Below are 17,740 nucleotides of genomic sequence, written 5' to 3'. Positions count from 1 at the left end.
GTTCATGCGCCTATCTTCCTAAAAGGTATTTAGGATTCTTCTGAGGCAGCATTGATGATATTGTTTAAGTGCCTTCAACAAAGGTTGGTGGAGTACCTTGGTCTTTTTAACGTTCACTTAAGGAGCATGAATAGGTATCACTTCGGAATTTGTCAGAAATTTGTATATGCAGTTAGTTTTTTCATCTAAGAGGATACTAAGGTTTGCTAGCGTATGTGTAATTTTTGGTTGTTTAATTGGCATACTGTGTGTGTCAGGAAGAGGCAGTTGGCAACTCAGTAAAGATCATCAGTAGTATTCATTTATTTATCATGGAGAGGCACCTGCTGTATACGGGTGAGGGCAAGCCTGCATTAGTAGGTGGGACAACTGTATGATCCTCAGCTTTCCTCTTGATACCTTTTACAGATAGATAGAATTCAGCTGCCTGATTAGGAAACTAAAAAAACTTCTGTGCACTTCTCAAGTCAGGCTATACATAGGGAAGGTGTCAGGATCAGTGATTCAATGAGTAAGACAGCTGATGACGCTCAGCTATTCAGAGGGGGAGCCACTCTTGAAGAGGACTGTGAATTAGGCTTGGCTGAAGCTCAACCATTTAGAGAAGAATGGATTTAGCCAAGAGGAAGGAACAGATGAGTGCCACTGATTAATGTGGCAGGTAGCCTAGCATTTGGTTACTCACTACTGTAAATGAGCCATATTTTTCACTTTATATTGAAGAATAACTTATTGGTTTTAACAATTGAACTCTAATGCCAATAAATCCTGTCAGTTCACAATATTTATATTTGAACCAGCTCGATGACCAGCCTTGTGGAAATATACCATAGAAGTTAATTTTGTTGAAACCAATAGAGTTCCACAGAATCTACTCTACTTTACTCTACTCCAAAAACATGTTATACTAAAATTTTGCTGTTATGGACTGAGTAGTACCTTCCTTCATGTCAAATCTCACCGAAATCATAGAATTGAATTGGGCATAGCCTCCTTTTTACAACATGTGCGCACTGCTATTCCATAGAATCAATAGATGTGCTTGGATTCTGGATTTGTGTGTCTGCATGAAGGGGTGGTATAAGTGATGAACTGGAAAATGGTCTACAGTTTATGAATTGTGTGAGATTATGAACCCCATGTTTCTATGTCAGGCTGCATACTCTATTTTGAATATGTAGCCTGTTACCTTCTCTATAATCTATTTGCTTCCATGTTGGCCTTGGGTTGAAAATTCCAGAGCCTGTTGGTAAACGAATAACCATAGACGGTTGTTGGGAATTTAGTCAGTGTAGACAAAAAACTTGCTCAATAGACCACAAAGTTATCTGTAGGGGCTTGTGTTCAGGTAGGGAAGACGACAAAAGTGCAGTGTAACCTACAGAGATGAAGGATTTATTTAAATCAGGGTTGCCCGGTGTCTGGTTTTTTACTGGAATACCCAGTTGAAAAAGAACCCCGGCATCTCCTGTTGGCACCGCTGACTGGGCCATTAGGCGTCCTGTTGTTGTTACGACAGGATTAGAGCACATTCACTGCCTGCTGTGGTGCTGCATGGCTCCCAGAAGCAGCAGCAGGTTGTCCAAATGAGCGCTCTGCAGCTCCCAGTGGTTAGGAGCTGTGGCCAGTGGGAGGTGTGGGGGTACGACTTGTGTGTTGGGAGGAACACAGCACCTGTTTGTCCAGCCACACTTCCCCGTAGGAAAAAGATGGGGGACATGCTGCTGCTGCTTCCAGGAATGGCTTATGAAGTGTCACTTGGAGATAGCACCGGTGCTCCGCAAAGCCTTATTCCAGCCCCAATCCCTTTCCCAATGTCTTGTCCACTTGTGTCTGTCTGTCACAGCCCAATGGCAACACAGTTCATTGGGAATGGACCACTCTGTCCACAGTTCATTACCAAGACTGATTGGAGCACAGGGTGGTAGTGATTCCAGAAACTCTTTATTCTTCAGCCTCTCTCCATAGAGAGAACATATAGAATTGTCTTCTGTTTGGGGATGTGTGCAAGAAATTATTGATAAATGCTAAGCCTAATAAAAATTATTAAAGATAGAGAAGACAGAATTAAAACAAACTTCATGGTTTGACTAATACATCTAAATTGATTCTTCTCAGAAATAAACTAGATAAGGCATTCTTCACTGATTACAGAGAGAGAAAAAAAGAAAAGTGAAAAGCTTACATCCCACTCTTCATGAAAATAATCCCCATGGTGACCTTTCTGGGGAGCTTGTTATCACCCCCCTACTATCTAGAGAGTTTTCTACTGAACCCCATTTATCTTAACCGGTTTTATCAGGCTCCATATACATAAAATAGGGTTACAGGAACAGATGCAAAACTCAAGATGCAGGATATAGGCCAGTGAAGAGATTATAATTATTTAATAGTCTAGCTCATTTACCACATTTTCCCCATTCCAAACCTTTCTTAACCCCATCCGCCGACACCTTCCCAAAGAACGATAAGTTATGGACAGAGGTCCAGACGCTATCACAGGTAGCCTCTCTTCTGAAGAGATGATTTAAGGAGAGAGTTTGCAACTATGGGTGGACAAGAAGGCTTTACTTATTCTGGACTGTGAATAAGTGAATTCCTTCTCTTAAAAACAAACGAACCATTTCCTTGAAGGTCAGTTTCACTGCAGTCTACAGGAAAGGAGAGGTTTTAAGGTTGAACTTTCAGCCTGGAATTAAGTAAACGTCATCAATGGGCATAATGATCAGCATTGCTGACTGGTCTGTTTAATATAATCCTGATAGCAATGACAATATACATCTTATTAGTCACCCTGTGGCTTGGGAAACAGTATTTTAACTGTCCCCTTATGTTTAAGGAGAATTGGATCTTATCATGGCTATTTCTAAACCACATTTGATATGCTGGGGAGAGGAAATGAAAACTCTCAGATTTGTGGTTCTAAAGCATAACTTGTGTTTTAGACCATTTAGAAATCAATAAAAAGATTTTCTAAGCAATTCAGATAAAATTGAATCTTACTAACACACAGATAATACCCAATAGTGACTAAATGGAGAATTAAAGAACAGTAAATTATTAGATCTGCAATGGCCAGATAAGATCATATGGAATCACACTGAGCTCAGCAAGAATCACCCATAGCGGCTAATAATTTGCACCAAAGGAAGGTTTTAAGTGTACCTCAGTTAATCCATTCTTTCATTATGCAGTGAGCTTTGTTGATGCAGAATATATTAATATGGCTCAAAGTGATTTACCTGCTGGTGATATGGAACATTAGGCCTTTCAAGATTTCCTTAAATTAACTAAGGTAAATTATACCCTTTATTTGTTAAACATGATTCTCATTTGCTCATGTGTCCTAAGGGCAAAACAAAACCTTTGTAATTAAAAAGATAATGCTGTTACATTTTTTAGTTAAACTGCAGACTTCCCAGCTTAAAAAATATCACCAGTAAAGCCTGTAAGAGGGATAAGCACTATTTACATTTGAGGTATGTGGAGATGTTTGGTAGTCAAGTATATATAATTGTAGGTATAGTAATAGCCAGTGCTTTGCTTTTATTAATTTGAAAAAAAACATGGCGATACTCACCCCCCGGTGTGGGAAGGGGGACCAGCTAACAGCCAGCTATGGGTGGGACCTCACTGGCAGCCCCAGCTGGGAGAACCCGAGGCACCCCTGCAGTGCATGAGCCATGGCCAGAGGCACTCTTCACCTGGAGGGCATCACATGGCATGCGAGCCATGGGTGGAGGCTCCCAGTGGCTAGAGGTGACCCGTGGTGCTAAAATAGTAGAAAAAAGGGTGGTGGAATGTTGTACTGGTGTATTCCAGCAGAAAGAAGCCCTGGTAAAAAATTAGAGATTAATTTGTTTCCTTTGTGTTGATCTCAAACATTGTTGTGACACTTGTTCTTCAGGCCTATGTAAGAGTCATAGGCTACATCTACACTAGAGTGATCTGTTGACAGAGATCTTCTGACAAAACTTCTGTCAACAGATCACGTCCACACATGAAAGCAAATTGAAAAAGTGATCCACTCTGTCAACAGATTGGCCAGACTCCCTGGCTGCTTTTTTGACAGAACAGCCCCTGGAACTCCATCACACAGAGCTGCTTGGATGGCAAACCCTTCCAGGAGCCCCAGCCAGGTGTGCCCTTAAAGGGATTCCCCGACCCAGGTTCCCTGCCCATGCAGAGGCTTACCTATCTTGTTGAGGGACAGCTTAGCTACTGTTTGGCTCAGATGCTTTCGGTGACAGACTTTGCACTTTCCATATAGCCATAGTGCCAGAACAGCCCTCAGGCTTGCACTGGACCCACTCACAGCTGCTTGTGCTGCTGCTCACCCTGATCACAGCTGTCCTCCACCTTCTCTGGGGGATGAGCCTGACACCAGTATTGAGGACTATGCTGGGCTGCTGTACAGACCCATCTGTGCCCACGCCCTCAGGTAACCAGTGGAGGAACACCACCAGTTCTGACTGGCGGGACCGGATGGTCATGTGGCAGTGGGATGACCAGCAGTGGCTCCAGAATTTCCACATGCAGAAAGACAGCTTCCTAGAGTTCTGAGACTCCCTCTCCCTGCCCTCCAGAGGGATGACACCCAGCTGTGGTCCAACATCCCATGGAGAAGCGAGCTGACCGCTCCATGGGGAACCAGTTCAGCAGGGGGAAGTCCACCACTGGGGCCGACCTCATGCAGGTAAGGCACTCTTAAGCTGCAGGCACTACCTTGGGGGTGGGGGGGTGACCTACTCAAGGGTGCCCCTCAGGGAGTAGGGTTGGAGGTGAAGGGGTGGGTTGGGGCAGGGGGAATCCCCAGGAAACTGCAGTCCTACCCTCATGCAGCCCTGCTGCCTAGGGGTGGAGGTGGCCTTGCAGTGGGGGGGCTGCATGGAGGGCTCAGGGGGAAGGGGAATGGGAGATGGCAGGGGAGTCCCTTCCTCAGTCTCTCATGTGTTCAGTCCCCTCCCCTTGCTGGTCATGAGGGCCATCAACACATTCCTGTTTGAGAGGATCATCCATCTCACAGTCATAGACTTGGTCATGGCTGGATTCACGGCCCTGGGGTGCCTCATCTGCTTTGGAGCCATTGATGGGACCCACATCCCCATCTGTGTCCTCGACCACAGCACAGTACAGTACATAAACTGCAAGGGGTATCGCTTCATGGTGCTGCAGACCATGGTCAACCCACCAGGGACAGTTTCCTGATGTGTAAATTGCGTGTTTGGGCTGGGCACAAGATGCATAGGTGTTTTGCAACTTTGTTCTGTGTTGAAGGATGGAGGCAGTCACCTATGTCCCCCTCTTGGGAGCTGGCACTGGGGATGTGCACATGCCATTGTGCATGGTGGGCTATACCACCTACCCCATCATGCCCTGGCTCATGAGGCCCTACACCAGCTATTTGTACCCAAGCTAGGAATTGTTTAATGCCCAGCGGAACTGGGCACAGAACCAGGTCAACTGTGCCTTTGGCTGCCTGAAGGCACACTTTAGGTGCTTCTTGACCCAGCTGGATGTGGAGGAGCTCAATGTCTCCTAAATTGTGGGAGCGGGTTGTGCCCTTCAGAACATAGTGGAGGCATAAGGAGGGGCCTTCCTCCTGGAGTGGAGGGGTGGTCGCTGGCCATGGCTACAAATAGCCAGGTGCAGGTCTGGGCTGCTGATCCACAAGGTCCTGAGGGATAGCTTCTCCCGAGGACCCTCCCAGTGCACCTCTAGCAGGAGCCCCAAGGTCTGCAGGTTTGCCCTGTCCCCACCTCAATCTATCCCTTAGCTCCCTCCCCAATAAACACAGATGAGAGGTGGGTGGAGAACAAAAACTTGTTTAACTTTAACAGAGATGAATGTGTTTAAAGTAAACTTTGTGATAACAAACTATTTACACTATGCAATACAATTTAACTATATACAAAGGGGTGGGGTCTTGGGATGGGGGTGGGAGGCATCTGAACTTAAATGAGGGTGTTTGGAGCAGGGGTTGGGGGACGTTAATCCAGGGATGAAGTTGGGGGCTGCAACCCCGAGCAGTGTCAGCTTCAGGATTCTCTCCTGCCATGGGTTTGGGGTCCCTGTCTAGGCTGGGTTGGGCCAGGAGCATGGGGAGATATGGATGTGGGGAGCTGAAGTGGGATTAGAATCTGCAGGGCAAATGGGAAGGGTCTGGGGGGCAGTGGGGTGGCTATCACCCACCATGCCAAGTCCAACACCACTTGGGGGATGGTCAGCAAGGGCTGTAGGGGCAGGTGCAGTGGGACAGTCGTGGGGGTGGGCAATGATGGAAGGGGGAACAGGGTCAGCAGCCGCAGGCAGCTGGGCCAACTGGTCCTGCTGGACACCAGTGATGGCATCTAAGTGGGACGTCAGTTGGTCCCAGATCCTTGTCTGCCAATCTTCGTCTTCCTTCAGCCACCATTCCAGGAGGTCAGTGAGCCTCCACAGAGTGGTGTTGTGGGCCCTCTGGAGGTTGTCATCCTGCTGGTGAGGGTCCCTGTAGCCACAGGCCTGCCCTCACAACAGTGGGGTGCTGGCCCATCCTGATGCTGGTCCTCTCATGTTCAGCTCTGTCTCTTGGCTGGGGCTGGCTGGCCCTGGTGGGGTAGTGGGTTTGTGCAAGCCCTCAGATGGTGCAACTGTAAGGAAGATAAAGAGGACAGATGTTGAGTCATTCATGCAACACAGCCCCCAAGGCCATGCTCCCACCTATCGTGAGCAACAGCCACCACCCCCTGGGCCAAGGGACAGGGATGTCTGGGGAACACTGGCATGAGTGCCTTGCATGGTGGGCTCTACCACACTGGGGCTCCCTGGTGCCTTGGAAACTGAGCTGACTGCTGCTGTTTGATAGGCTTGTGACTGGGGGGCGGTGTCCAGCCAAGGAGGGGTCCCTCCATGGGTGGCAGGTGAGCCGGGAGCTGCCTGGCCCTCCCTGGGCCCCCACACAGCATTGTCTGCATTAGTGGGTGCTGTCACCCACCTGAGGTGTGCCTGTGTGCCAGGATCCAGTCCTTGGTGGTGTGTCTGTGTGGCTGACCCATTTCCAGACATGACGAGGGCTTGGCCCAACCCCTGGGATGTGTGATGCATGGGGAACTTCACAGAGGGTCCCTCAAACAGGTCTGGGGATGCTGTGGAACTGGCCTGGCTGGAGAAGGGGCCTGAGTCCAGGGCGATTGCTAGCAGGCCTCTGAAATGGTGTCACTCTCTGTCTCCATCTCCTCTGGGTCATGGGCAGCCTCCTGTTGTGGCTCTGGCTCCAGGAGTGGGGGTCTGGAGGGGAAGTTCCTCAGCCACGTTGAGGGTGGTTATTGTGGGAGAGGTGTCCTCAGCCCTCAGGAGGCTCACCAGTTCCTTCTTTTCCTTACTCTATTCCTTAGCATTGAGTTCTGCTCTACTTTTCAAATCTAATTATTACAGAAAGGGTAGTCTAAGAGGACAAGGAAGAGTCCAAGGGATAACTTAGCTGAGAAGAAGATTAGGCTGGGAAATGACTGGGGAAACTGCTAAGCTGGGAAGCAAAAGTTAACCTGCAGGAAAATGAAATAGAGATCGGTTGGCTGGGGACTAGGTGTTAATGTGCTTTGGATTAATGGGCTGGAGGATGTTGGGAAGGGAAACAGAGAAAAATGCCTGGACACAAGGATGGAGGAACAATTGATTCTGGCAGAAAAGAAGGATGCTCAGTTAGAGTTTGATGAGGAGAATAGAGACTCAAAAGTTGATCATCTGTCAGATTACTGAAGACCAATTGGTTTGGGCAGCTGTGGGAAGGTGGAGGATGAACTAGGATGAATTAGTTTGGGGAAATCATGGGGAGAGACAATGGAAATATTTCCAGGCAACATGATCAGTTGACTGTAGGAAGTAGCGGGGGGAGAGGGGAGAGGGTTGTGTGGAGACAGTAGATGGAATTTTTGTCATATTTGGTAACAAAAAGTGGATTTCTAGAGGGCACGAGTTCTGGTATTCGTGGGTGCTTAAGGATTTAGCCTACACTTCAGTAAAAGACCTCATCATGGCCATGTCTGACTCAGGTCAGTTGACTGGGGTTCACAAGACTTGGGTTGTGGAGAATAAAAAATTGTAGCATATATTTTTGGGTTTGGGCTGTGAACATCTTCAAGAAGGAGGGCCTCAGATCTTGGGCTCCACTGTGAACTTGATTTAAGTGAATTTCCATATTTAACCATTCAACCAAAGCCTGGTGAATCCAAGTCAAATAACCTCAGCTCTGAGACATGATGTCATGTTTTTGTTTGTTTGTTTTTGTTTATTTCAGTGTATAGGGACAGAGGATCAATTTTGTGGGAGTAGGGAAAGGATAGAAATTAAAAGGAAGCAAAAAATATTTCTGCCCAATACAAAATTGGCTTATGGAAATTATTAGCACATTATATCTTTGAGGCAAAGAGCTTATTAGGATTTTTTTGAAAGTATGAGCTATTTTTAATGAATGATGAAAACATCCAGTTAAATTACTTAGGATAAAACTAATTAAGGTATAACCCCTCATGCTTCAAGTCATAGTCCGACCACTAACCCAAGGAGGTAGGTGGATAGTTTCCTAAAAACAGACCAGCTGAAATCTAAAATCTTGTCCTTTAATAGGTCATTAACTTAAACCCTAAATCATAGGCAGACCAAACAAACAGATGTTCCCAAGACTCTATCTAACAGCAGGCCTGCTGGAGTCATTGGAGGTGATAATGATGACTATCTGAAGTTGGTGACTAGGCATCGTTAATCAATTTTCCACTTTTCTGGTTGAACTAACAACTCTCCTATTCATTTAAAAGATCTGCTTGTTATGCATGGGCTGTTACTTCCACAACAAATCAAAAGACCTGAAAATAACATAAAGAAAACAGATGGAAGAGATAACACACTAGTTTCCTGTATTTGCTTTGCCTTGGAAATCTAGGCTTCAAGAACCAATGCATGAAATGAATACACACTTCTGATTTATTTAAACATTTTGAAGATAAATAAAATCAAGAAAAAAGCTCTCACTGAAACATTTTCACCTTCATAGTGGAGAATTAGTTTTAAGACTCTTTATCAGTTCAGTTTACCCATAATTTATTGCTCGTATATTACCTCCCTTTAAATCTAATGCCATTACCGCTTTCATCTGATGACATTGTGACACTTTTTAATAAGACTTCACCTTGTTCTTTTAAGATGTGTACACATAACTCATTGTACCTCCTGGGAGTAAAACTCTTGATTGTTTCTACCATACATTGCTATCCCCAGCATGTCCTTAAAAAGACACAATATTTCTAAAATGCTGCAGAGCGCATTTGGTGCAGGTTTGCGGTAGTATTGGACAGTTAATTACCTAGAGGCTGTAAAAATAAAATATTATTGCTAAAATATTTCCAATTTTTAACATACAATAACATTAGATCCAAGTTTTGCATTTCAAAATGTACAGTCTGTAGAATTTTACATTTTATTTCAAAAAATAGGCAACAAGATAGCTTAACCAAAGGACTGTCACAAAATTGATTTTGAAAACAAGCTCATAGAATCACTCCTTTTATTTATAAGTAGTAAATCTGTGGAAAAAAATGGTAAATTCTGCAGCACATGGCTAATCAATGGGACACAGTAATATCATGGTACAAAACATCAGAATGACAGGGTGGATACTGCTAATGTAGGAGTGATGATATATTTGGAAAGCCAGCCGAAAGTAAAACATAATAAATATTTTAAATGCATTACACTGTTTCATTAACTCCATCCTTGGAAATCCTATTGTTGAAGGATATAGTATATTGTCTATATATTCTTTTCTCCTTTATTGTATATGTAATCTAATTACAGTATTTGATTACTACAGAGTGTCAGGGAAAGTCATTGTAACTGCTCTTCAAATATAATAATTGAAAAATATCATAGCTACTTAGTATAGAATCTTAGGCATTAAAGTTAGAAGTGCCCTACTAGGTGACCTCATCCATTCCACAGCCATTTCAAGATTGTACCTTTTTGTATTTCTAGTGTTTGCCATTCTAATTATGTATATCCAGTCAAGTGAACGGTCTGTGGTGGGGTGAAACACCCCACAATAGCCGTGTCTACAGTAGCTGGCCATTTTGAAATAGCTGGCCCAACTTCAAAATAGTGCATGGTGCGTCTACACACGCCATGTGCTATTTCAAACTTGAAATTGACGTAAGGCAGTGAGACGTCAAAATCGCTATCCCCATCAGGAGCTGGGAATAGCACCCTACTTCGACATCCAATGTTGAAGTAGGGCGTGTGCAGACGATCCGCATCCCACTACGTCGAGATAGAGGGGTCCTCCATGGCAGCCATCAGCTGAGGGGTTGAGAGATGCTCTTTCCAGTCCCTGTAGTGCTCTATGGTCACCACATGCAGCAGCCCTTAAAGCTCCACGCCCCTGGATTTTCCTGTGGCAGGAAGCTGAGAGTGTGCAGGCAGCAGCACAGATACGTGCATAGCCTGCATGCCCTCCAGACACCCCATACCCCCACCCAGTGCCCATGGCAGCCAGCCAGCCCCCTGAGTGCCCCCAGGGCACACCCACCAGGGGGACCCAGGGCTCCCAGCCATCCAGAAAGGGGCGGAAGAGGTGGCGGGGCCCCTCCTGGTTGGATGCCAAGAGCTGGGACCTTCTGGGACTTTGGGGTGAGCAGGAAGTGCTCCAGGTAATGGGGGGCAAGCGGCAGAATGCAATCACGTTTGCCTGGCTGGCCAAGGGCCTGGTCACCCAGGGTCACCCTGTCTGCACTCCTGACCATGTCAGGAGTAAAGTCAAGGAACTGTGGCAGGGTTACGCCCAGGCCTGGGACACAGCCAGCTGGTCTGGGGCCACCCCCACTGCTTGCCCCTTTTACAGGGAGCTCATGGAGATCCTGGGCCCTTAGTACACCTCCTCCCCTCTGGCCACCCTTGACACCTTGTCTGACGAGACCCAGGAGGCCCCAGAGCCAGAGGCCAGCCCTGCACCCCAGGGGAGCCCACCCCGGGACAGCGGAGGAGGAAGAGGAGGGTTCCAGTAATGGGGGGCTTCTCATCGACCTCCCCTCCTGCATCTCCAGCAGGGCATCCAGCAGGGTCCCCTAACCATGGGAGCGGACGGTCAGGTATGTACACTGGGTGCACATCCCCAGGTTAAGGGGCAGGGAAAGGGACACAATCAGCCCCGCCCCCCACACCCAGCTGACCCTGGCCCACCATGGCCCAACCAGACCACGGCCCCAGGACAGCAGTGGCACAGCCCCCAGAGCCCTCCAGCATCTGGCCCCCAGGACAGTGCCATGTCCCATCCCGGGGGACACCACACCCATCATCACCCTGGGGGGCAGGGGGTGGGGACCCAGCAGCGGAGGGGTGGGGGGCCAGGGGTCAGGGCCCAGACTAATGTCTGTCTTCGCTTTTCCCCGCTCTTTTCCACAGCTGCACCATCTGAGGGCCACGACAGTGTGGGTGCCACGTCCATCATGCCAGGCAGCCTGCCCAGGACTTTGCGCCATAGCAGCCAGGGAAGGGAGCAGGGACTGGCCCCAGGATGATCCTGCCACCACTGGAGCCAGCTGCAGGTGGCCACTGACCTCCAGCTACTTGTCATCCTCCAGCACCAGGTGGAGGTGTCCGAGTGCTGCCTGTGAGTGAAGGTGCTGGCTTCATTTGCGGGAACAAGTGCTGGCCTGGCACCAGGAGGCCTGGGAGTCCTTCATGAGGACCTTCAAGTGGATTGCTGAGTGGATGCTGCCCCCCACTGCTCTAGCTGCTGTCCTTCCCAGCCGCCCTCCACCTGCCCTGGAGCCCGCCAAGGAGGAGGACCGCGGGGCTCCGGAGCTGGCCCAGCCATACCTGCTGGTCCTCCCGGCCCCCATCCAGCCTTGATGGGGCTTTCGGCCCAGGCGTGGGTCATGCCCCCCCCACGCGGGGTGCTGGACAGTAGAGGGAAGGAAGCCAAGGTCTGGGCCACCCAGGCCCCCCCTTTGTGCATAGTTCCCCCCCGTAAATAGTTGTCATCCCACCCCGCTTTAGTAGCTGTCCCCTCCAAGGTACATAGTTCCCCATTGCTGTTTGAAAATATTCATCATTTTCTTGGGTTTCAATAATGTTTGGTTTGTTTAACACAAAAAAAAAGTGTGTTGTATGCTCTCAGGGCACAGTAGTGTGGGTGTGGGGTCACTGTAGTGTGTTGTGGGTCGGGGGGAGATGGGTGGCCCACCAGGCTGGCCCCGCCGGTGCTCACCCCTCGTGGTCAGCTTGGTGACTTGGAGCAGCAGCTGGCTGGGGGTAGGCTGTGCCAGCCTTCACAGCCCAGCCCTGCACAAAGGCCTCCCCCTTGCTCTCCACCAGGTTGTGGAGTGCGCAGCACATGCCCACAACCTGGGGGATGTTGAGAGCCCCACATTCAGGTGGGTGAGGAGGCACCTCCAGTGGCCTTTGAGGTGGCCGAAAGTCCACTCGACCAGCTGGTGCACATGGTTCAGGGGAGAGTTGAACCGCTCCTGGCTGGCACCAAGGTGGCCTGTGTAGGGGCACATGAGCCAGGGCTGGAGTGGGTAAGCAGCATCCACCACGAGGCAGAGAGGCATGGTGGTGTCCCCCAGAGGGATCTCTGTCTGAGGGATGTAGATCCCCACCTCTAAGTGGTGGCACAGGCCCGAGTTCCTAAAAAACACGGGTGTCGTGGGTGCTGCCAGACCAGCCAACACACATGTCCTGGAAGAGGCCCCAGCTGTCCACCATGGCCTGGAGGACCACTGAGTGGTAGCCTTTCCTGTTCACAAAGCATCCTCCACTGTGCTCTGGGGTGCGGATGGGGATATGGGTTCTGTCCAGGGCCCCAAAGCAGTTGGAGATCCCCGTGCCGGCAAACCCCACAATGACCACATCCGGGCCCCTGAGGTGCACGAGCCTGTGGAGCAGCAGAGCTTTCAGAGCACAGACCACCTGCGGGGGGAGGACATGAGCACCCGTGAGGGGTATGCAGGATGTGCCTGGCCCCCGCCCCCTGTGCTCTCCCCTACCCAGGGTCCCCCACACACCCTGGGCTCTCCCCTCCCCCAGAACCCCCCCACCTCCCAGGGTCCCCTCCCAGGCCTCTTTTCCTCCATGATGACAGCCCCAATGGTGGCCTTGCCCACACCGAACTGCTGTCGTATGGGTCGGTAGCTGTTTGGAGTGGCCAGCTTCCAGACAGCAATGTTGACCTGTTTCTCGACGGTGAGGGCACGCTGCATAGGGGTGTCCTGGTGCCACAGAGCAGGGGTGAGCCACTGGCAGAGGTCAAGGAATGTCTGCCAGCTAATCCGGATATTCCGGAGCCGCTAGTTGTCATCCCACTCCTCGAGGACGAGGCGCTCACACAATTCTGTGCTGGTGGGGTACCTCCATAGCCGGTGGCATGCCCGGCAGGGGGGGTGGCAGGAGGGCCCCATGATGGTCTGGGGCAGCTTCGTCATCCCCCGAGAATGAGAGCTTGTCTTCCAGGAGGTGCTGGGCAGCCTTCTCTGCGGTGCCAAGCAGGGCAGCCCCTTCCTCAGATACAGCCCTGAGGGGTTCTGGCAGCGGCAGCTGCTGCTGCAGCTGGAGGTCCATGCTGCGTGCACGGGGTCTGCAACAGGTTGTTGGCTCTGTGGATCTCATGCTGTGCAGGCCGAGTGCGTCTGGGAGGGGCCCTTTAAGGGAGCAGCTTGCTGTTGCCCCAGAAGGACTAGAGCGCCCTGTGACCCTGTCGGCAGGCTTTCCTAGTCCCATTTTTTCAATCGGAGCTACTTTTGTGTGTAGACGCGCCCCTGCGGGGCCCATTTTGATATAGCGCTTTCCTACATTGACGTTGGACATTGACGGCACCAGGCATGGAGGATGTATGGCTGCTACACATCAAAATGGTGTATTTCGATTTCGCTACGTTGAAATAAGCTATTTTGACATAGTATCGCAGTGTAGACGTAGCTAATGAGAGTTTTAAATGCTCAGTCCCATTCCCTTTACTACCTTGTAGTTAGTCATGTGGCAACTTGACGGAGTGTAACTAAAATGGGATCAGGTGATAGTTCAACAGATGCCAGAGCCTCATAAGTAGTAGAAAACCTAGTCAAGGGTGGTGCAGGTGGAGGCTACAGGACTCACTGAGACTTGGTCCTTGATGTCAGAGCTAGAGAGAGGCAGTGAAAACCCAGGAAAGGGTTTAGCACAAGGTCGCACAAGATGGGTTGATTGTTCACAATACTGGGTAATACTTAGACATTTTGTCATTCTGAAAGGGGCTGGAAATAGAGGGTTGAGCAGTGTACAGAGATAAACAGCTTGAGCGGGTGTTATTGACAATCATCTGCAATATAAAACGATAAGTCATTTCAGGGTCATCACTGACACCAGATGCAACCAGAAGCTGTTTATTTGGCATCTCCCATTGACTTTAGTTAGGCTCCAAGTGGCCACAAAGGGCAGTCTACTCAGAGCTGCTTTTCAGGATGTGGGGTTAAAATGGTAAACCCAGTACCTCTCATTGAATAACTGTTATAAAGGTGATTTCATATTAGAAGAGTGTAAAAATATTTAGGAAGGCTCTCTGTAGATGGTCCAGCATAATGATGAAGACACCAGAAATACAGCCCTGCATTTATGTTCATGAAAAAGGCAAAAGGTTTTCAAAACTGTTGCTTACATTAAAATAGCTACCTGCATTTCTTGTGTCTGAAGTTACGTCATCATGCTGTCAAGGTGACTTCCTGTTGAATTATTAAGCCTTCATAAGATTTCAGCCTTTATTTTTTGTAGTGAATTTCTCTTCTTTGTAATTATTAGGTGATTAAAATGTCTTTATATAACACTTTGGAAAAATCTGTTATTGAACTTAACTGATAGTGTTTAATTATTCTACTAGAAACTCTTTTTCACTTGGCTGTACTTTTGTGCATTTGCAAGTTTAAATAAACAACAATTTCCATGAGCAAAAATCAGAAATAATCATAAAAATCCTTCTAAGAACACTCCACAGAATCTTCTATTCTCAGTTTACAATAAAAATCCACAGAAAAGTTTTGCAGCCATATAGAATCGTTTACGGACAACAGTAACAGATCTAGTTTGAATGATGGGCCACTTCCCTCCTCTGTGCCTATTAAGTTAACCAAACTATTAATACCTGCTGAACTGTCTCCCCTTCAGTCATCAATCATAAGCAATCAGTCAGCTCCTTGATAATTACCGGGGTTGTGGGGGGGGAGCACACTTCAAAGGCTAAAAATAATTTCTTTGGTGGCTTCATGAATAAAATCAAATAATAAAGCTTTTCACTGTGAATAAATTCTTCAGTACCTGCACTCCAGTGAAACAAACCTACCGAAGTGGTATCTATTAGCAGTGTAGGCTGTAAGTTAAATATGCCATTTGGTCATTATGTCCTTCACGTGGCACGGAAGCGGAGTTAAAAAATAACATTTCTGATTTGAGATTAACAAAATGGAGCCCTAGAAGGAACTCCATGATTGTGCTAAACACGGGTGGTTCCTGAGGTCAGAGAAGCCATTGAATCTCACTACAGTCTGCCTCTTCAGCCTTGAAAGAGTGGTGGTGTATTGTGGGGAAGGAGAAGGGAGGAAGACTTTGCCAAGCCAATTTCTGTCCTAACCACCATCCCTTCTCCTGATGTCTGTATATTGCAAAATTTCCTGATAGCCTTAAACAACTAAATTCATTTTGATGTACAATGGTATTTGCAGTATTGATGGTATGCCCTATTTATAACAGCGTGGAAATCCACTGTGCAGAGTTCTTGGGGAGAAATAGTACCAGAGAGGCTGATGGATAGGGCATTCACCTGGAATTATTCTGAGATTCCCTTCTCTCTTCCTTTGGCTCTCGTTTCTCATGAAAAAAGTTTTAAAAATCTGTTTCATCCAGATGCACAATGGTGGAAAGAATTTTATATTTCTAAAATTTTCATAGTCTGAGAAAACCTGTTTCTGAAACAGTCCTAATGATTTTACAGTTGATAGCAAATTGTCCTCCATATACTACCTTTTCATACAAGGAGGACATACTAAAACCAGATTTTCCGTGAAACTCATGATCAGATTTATCCTTTTTTCTGGCCTAATTGTATATATGAAAAGAGTGCTAAAGATGAGAGGCCTTTTGCTGCAAGCGCTGATTTCAGTGGTACAGGAAAGAGTTGCAGGACCATGCCTAAACTGAGTGCCCAGTTCTTCCTGTCAACAATATAATGGCTTGTTTTTGTACAGTTTTTGTATTTATTATACAAAAATAAATTACTTAAACTTTCAGAGGCGTAGTGCTGAAAGAAATGCCATACAAATGTGAATTTAGATTTGGAGCCTTTTTAAAAGGAACAAAACTTTAAAGAACATTTAATTCCAACTTCTGCAGTCTTGGTGCTTTTTCAGATAACAGACTCTGAGTAGCTAAAGGTGTCAGAACTGTTGGTGTGATTTCAAATGGATAACTTTAATTAGAAACCAGTGCTTAAAGGTCAATATCTTTTATTCTAGGCTCTAGCTGTGTGGCACACATATGGTGCAATGATTTCAGTCTAAATATCAAGACTTATTAAAGTGAGAGAGTGAGAGTCAAACTCTGCTCACCTGATTCACTAGAGCCATTTTAGTGAGTCTAATGGGACTGTTTTCGTAAGTCAGACAAGAAGGATTTGACACTTGTTTCTGTGATGTCACCCCAACTCTTTCTTAAGTTCCCTTTCCAAAAAAGCTATAGTAAGCAAACTGATATATAGCACAAAGTTTATATAAGCAAGCATTAAGAACAGGCATTTTGTGGACAATTTCAGTAAAATGTTGAGACTTATCAATTTATGCAAATATTCAATATTTGAAAGCCCAAACCTTGCTTATTAACTCCCTATTCAACTATTGCATTTCTCTGAAGCTACGTCTACACTACAAAGTTTTATTGACAAAACCGAGGTTTTACACACAGTTTTGTTGACAATGTATATCGACAAAAAAGCTATATCGATGCTCTGGGGAGCCCTCTGTCGACAAACAGGGCATCCAGGATGATGGGCAGCCCTGTTTGCTGAGCTTCCAGTTGGATTGTGGATTGCTCTTTTGATCTGCTTTTGTACGTGGACTTGCTCTGTCAACAGACATTTTGCTGGAAAAATCTCCTCTGACAGTAACTTCTGTCAACAGATCACTGTAGTGTGTATGTCACCAAAGTGAGGACACTTACTTCCCCTGGCGTATGTGTACACAGCAAAGTTATTTTGAAATAACTATGTTAGTGGCTACACAATGCAACCACTATTTTCAATAAATTTGAAATAGGGCTGACTTATTTTGAAACTTTTAAACCTCATATTATAAGGAATAGCATCTACTTTGAAATAGCTATTTTGAAATAAGTGCTATTAATACAAGAAATAGAGCTGATCTCAAAATAAGCCATAGTGTGTCCAATGGTTTCATTTAGAAGTAGGCTCTGTGGCTGTGTCTACACTAACAACACTATTTGGTTTAAGGAAGAAGGGGCTTTGGAAATCAGGGGTGTCCTCTTGAAAGGCCCCCATCTACACAGGCGGTGTGCGTTCTGAAAGTGGCACTTTTGAACTATGTGCGTATGCCATTATGTGAATGAGGTGCTGCAAAGTCACATCAGTGCCTCATTAGCATCTTCCAAATTGCCGAAAGGAGGGGGCATGTGTAGACACCGCCTTTGTGTGTTGCAGTGTTACTTTGAAATAATCTATTTCAGAATAGCTCTT

The 17,740-nt window shown here is 47.0% G+C and overlaps 1 long non-coding RNA gene across 1 annotated transcript; it reads left to right on the top strand.

Moving 5' to 3' along the window:
* The first annotated feature begins 4,585 nt into the window (after positions 1-4,585).
* On the top strand, positions 4,586-11,974 carry LOC142012663 (uncharacterized). The gene is made up of 3 exons (XR_012645419.1): positions 4,586-4,696; positions 11,073-11,117; positions 11,431-11,974. It is a non-coding gene; the product is annotated as an uncharacterized LOC142012663 (long non-coding RNA).
* The last annotated feature ends 5,766 nt before the right edge of the window (positions 11,975-17,740 follow it).

This window comes from Carettochelys insculpta, chromosome 4 (assembly GCF_033958435.1).
Source record: "Carettochelys insculpta isolate YL-2023 chromosome 4, ASM3395843v1, whole genome shotgun sequence".
In the NCBI taxonomy this organism is placed as follows: Eukaryota; Metazoa; Chordata; order Testudines; family Carettochelyidae; genus Carettochelys; species Carettochelys insculpta.
The sequence above is the reverse complement of the archived record's forward strand: the minus strand, read 5'-3'. Positions and strand labels throughout refer to the sequence as shown.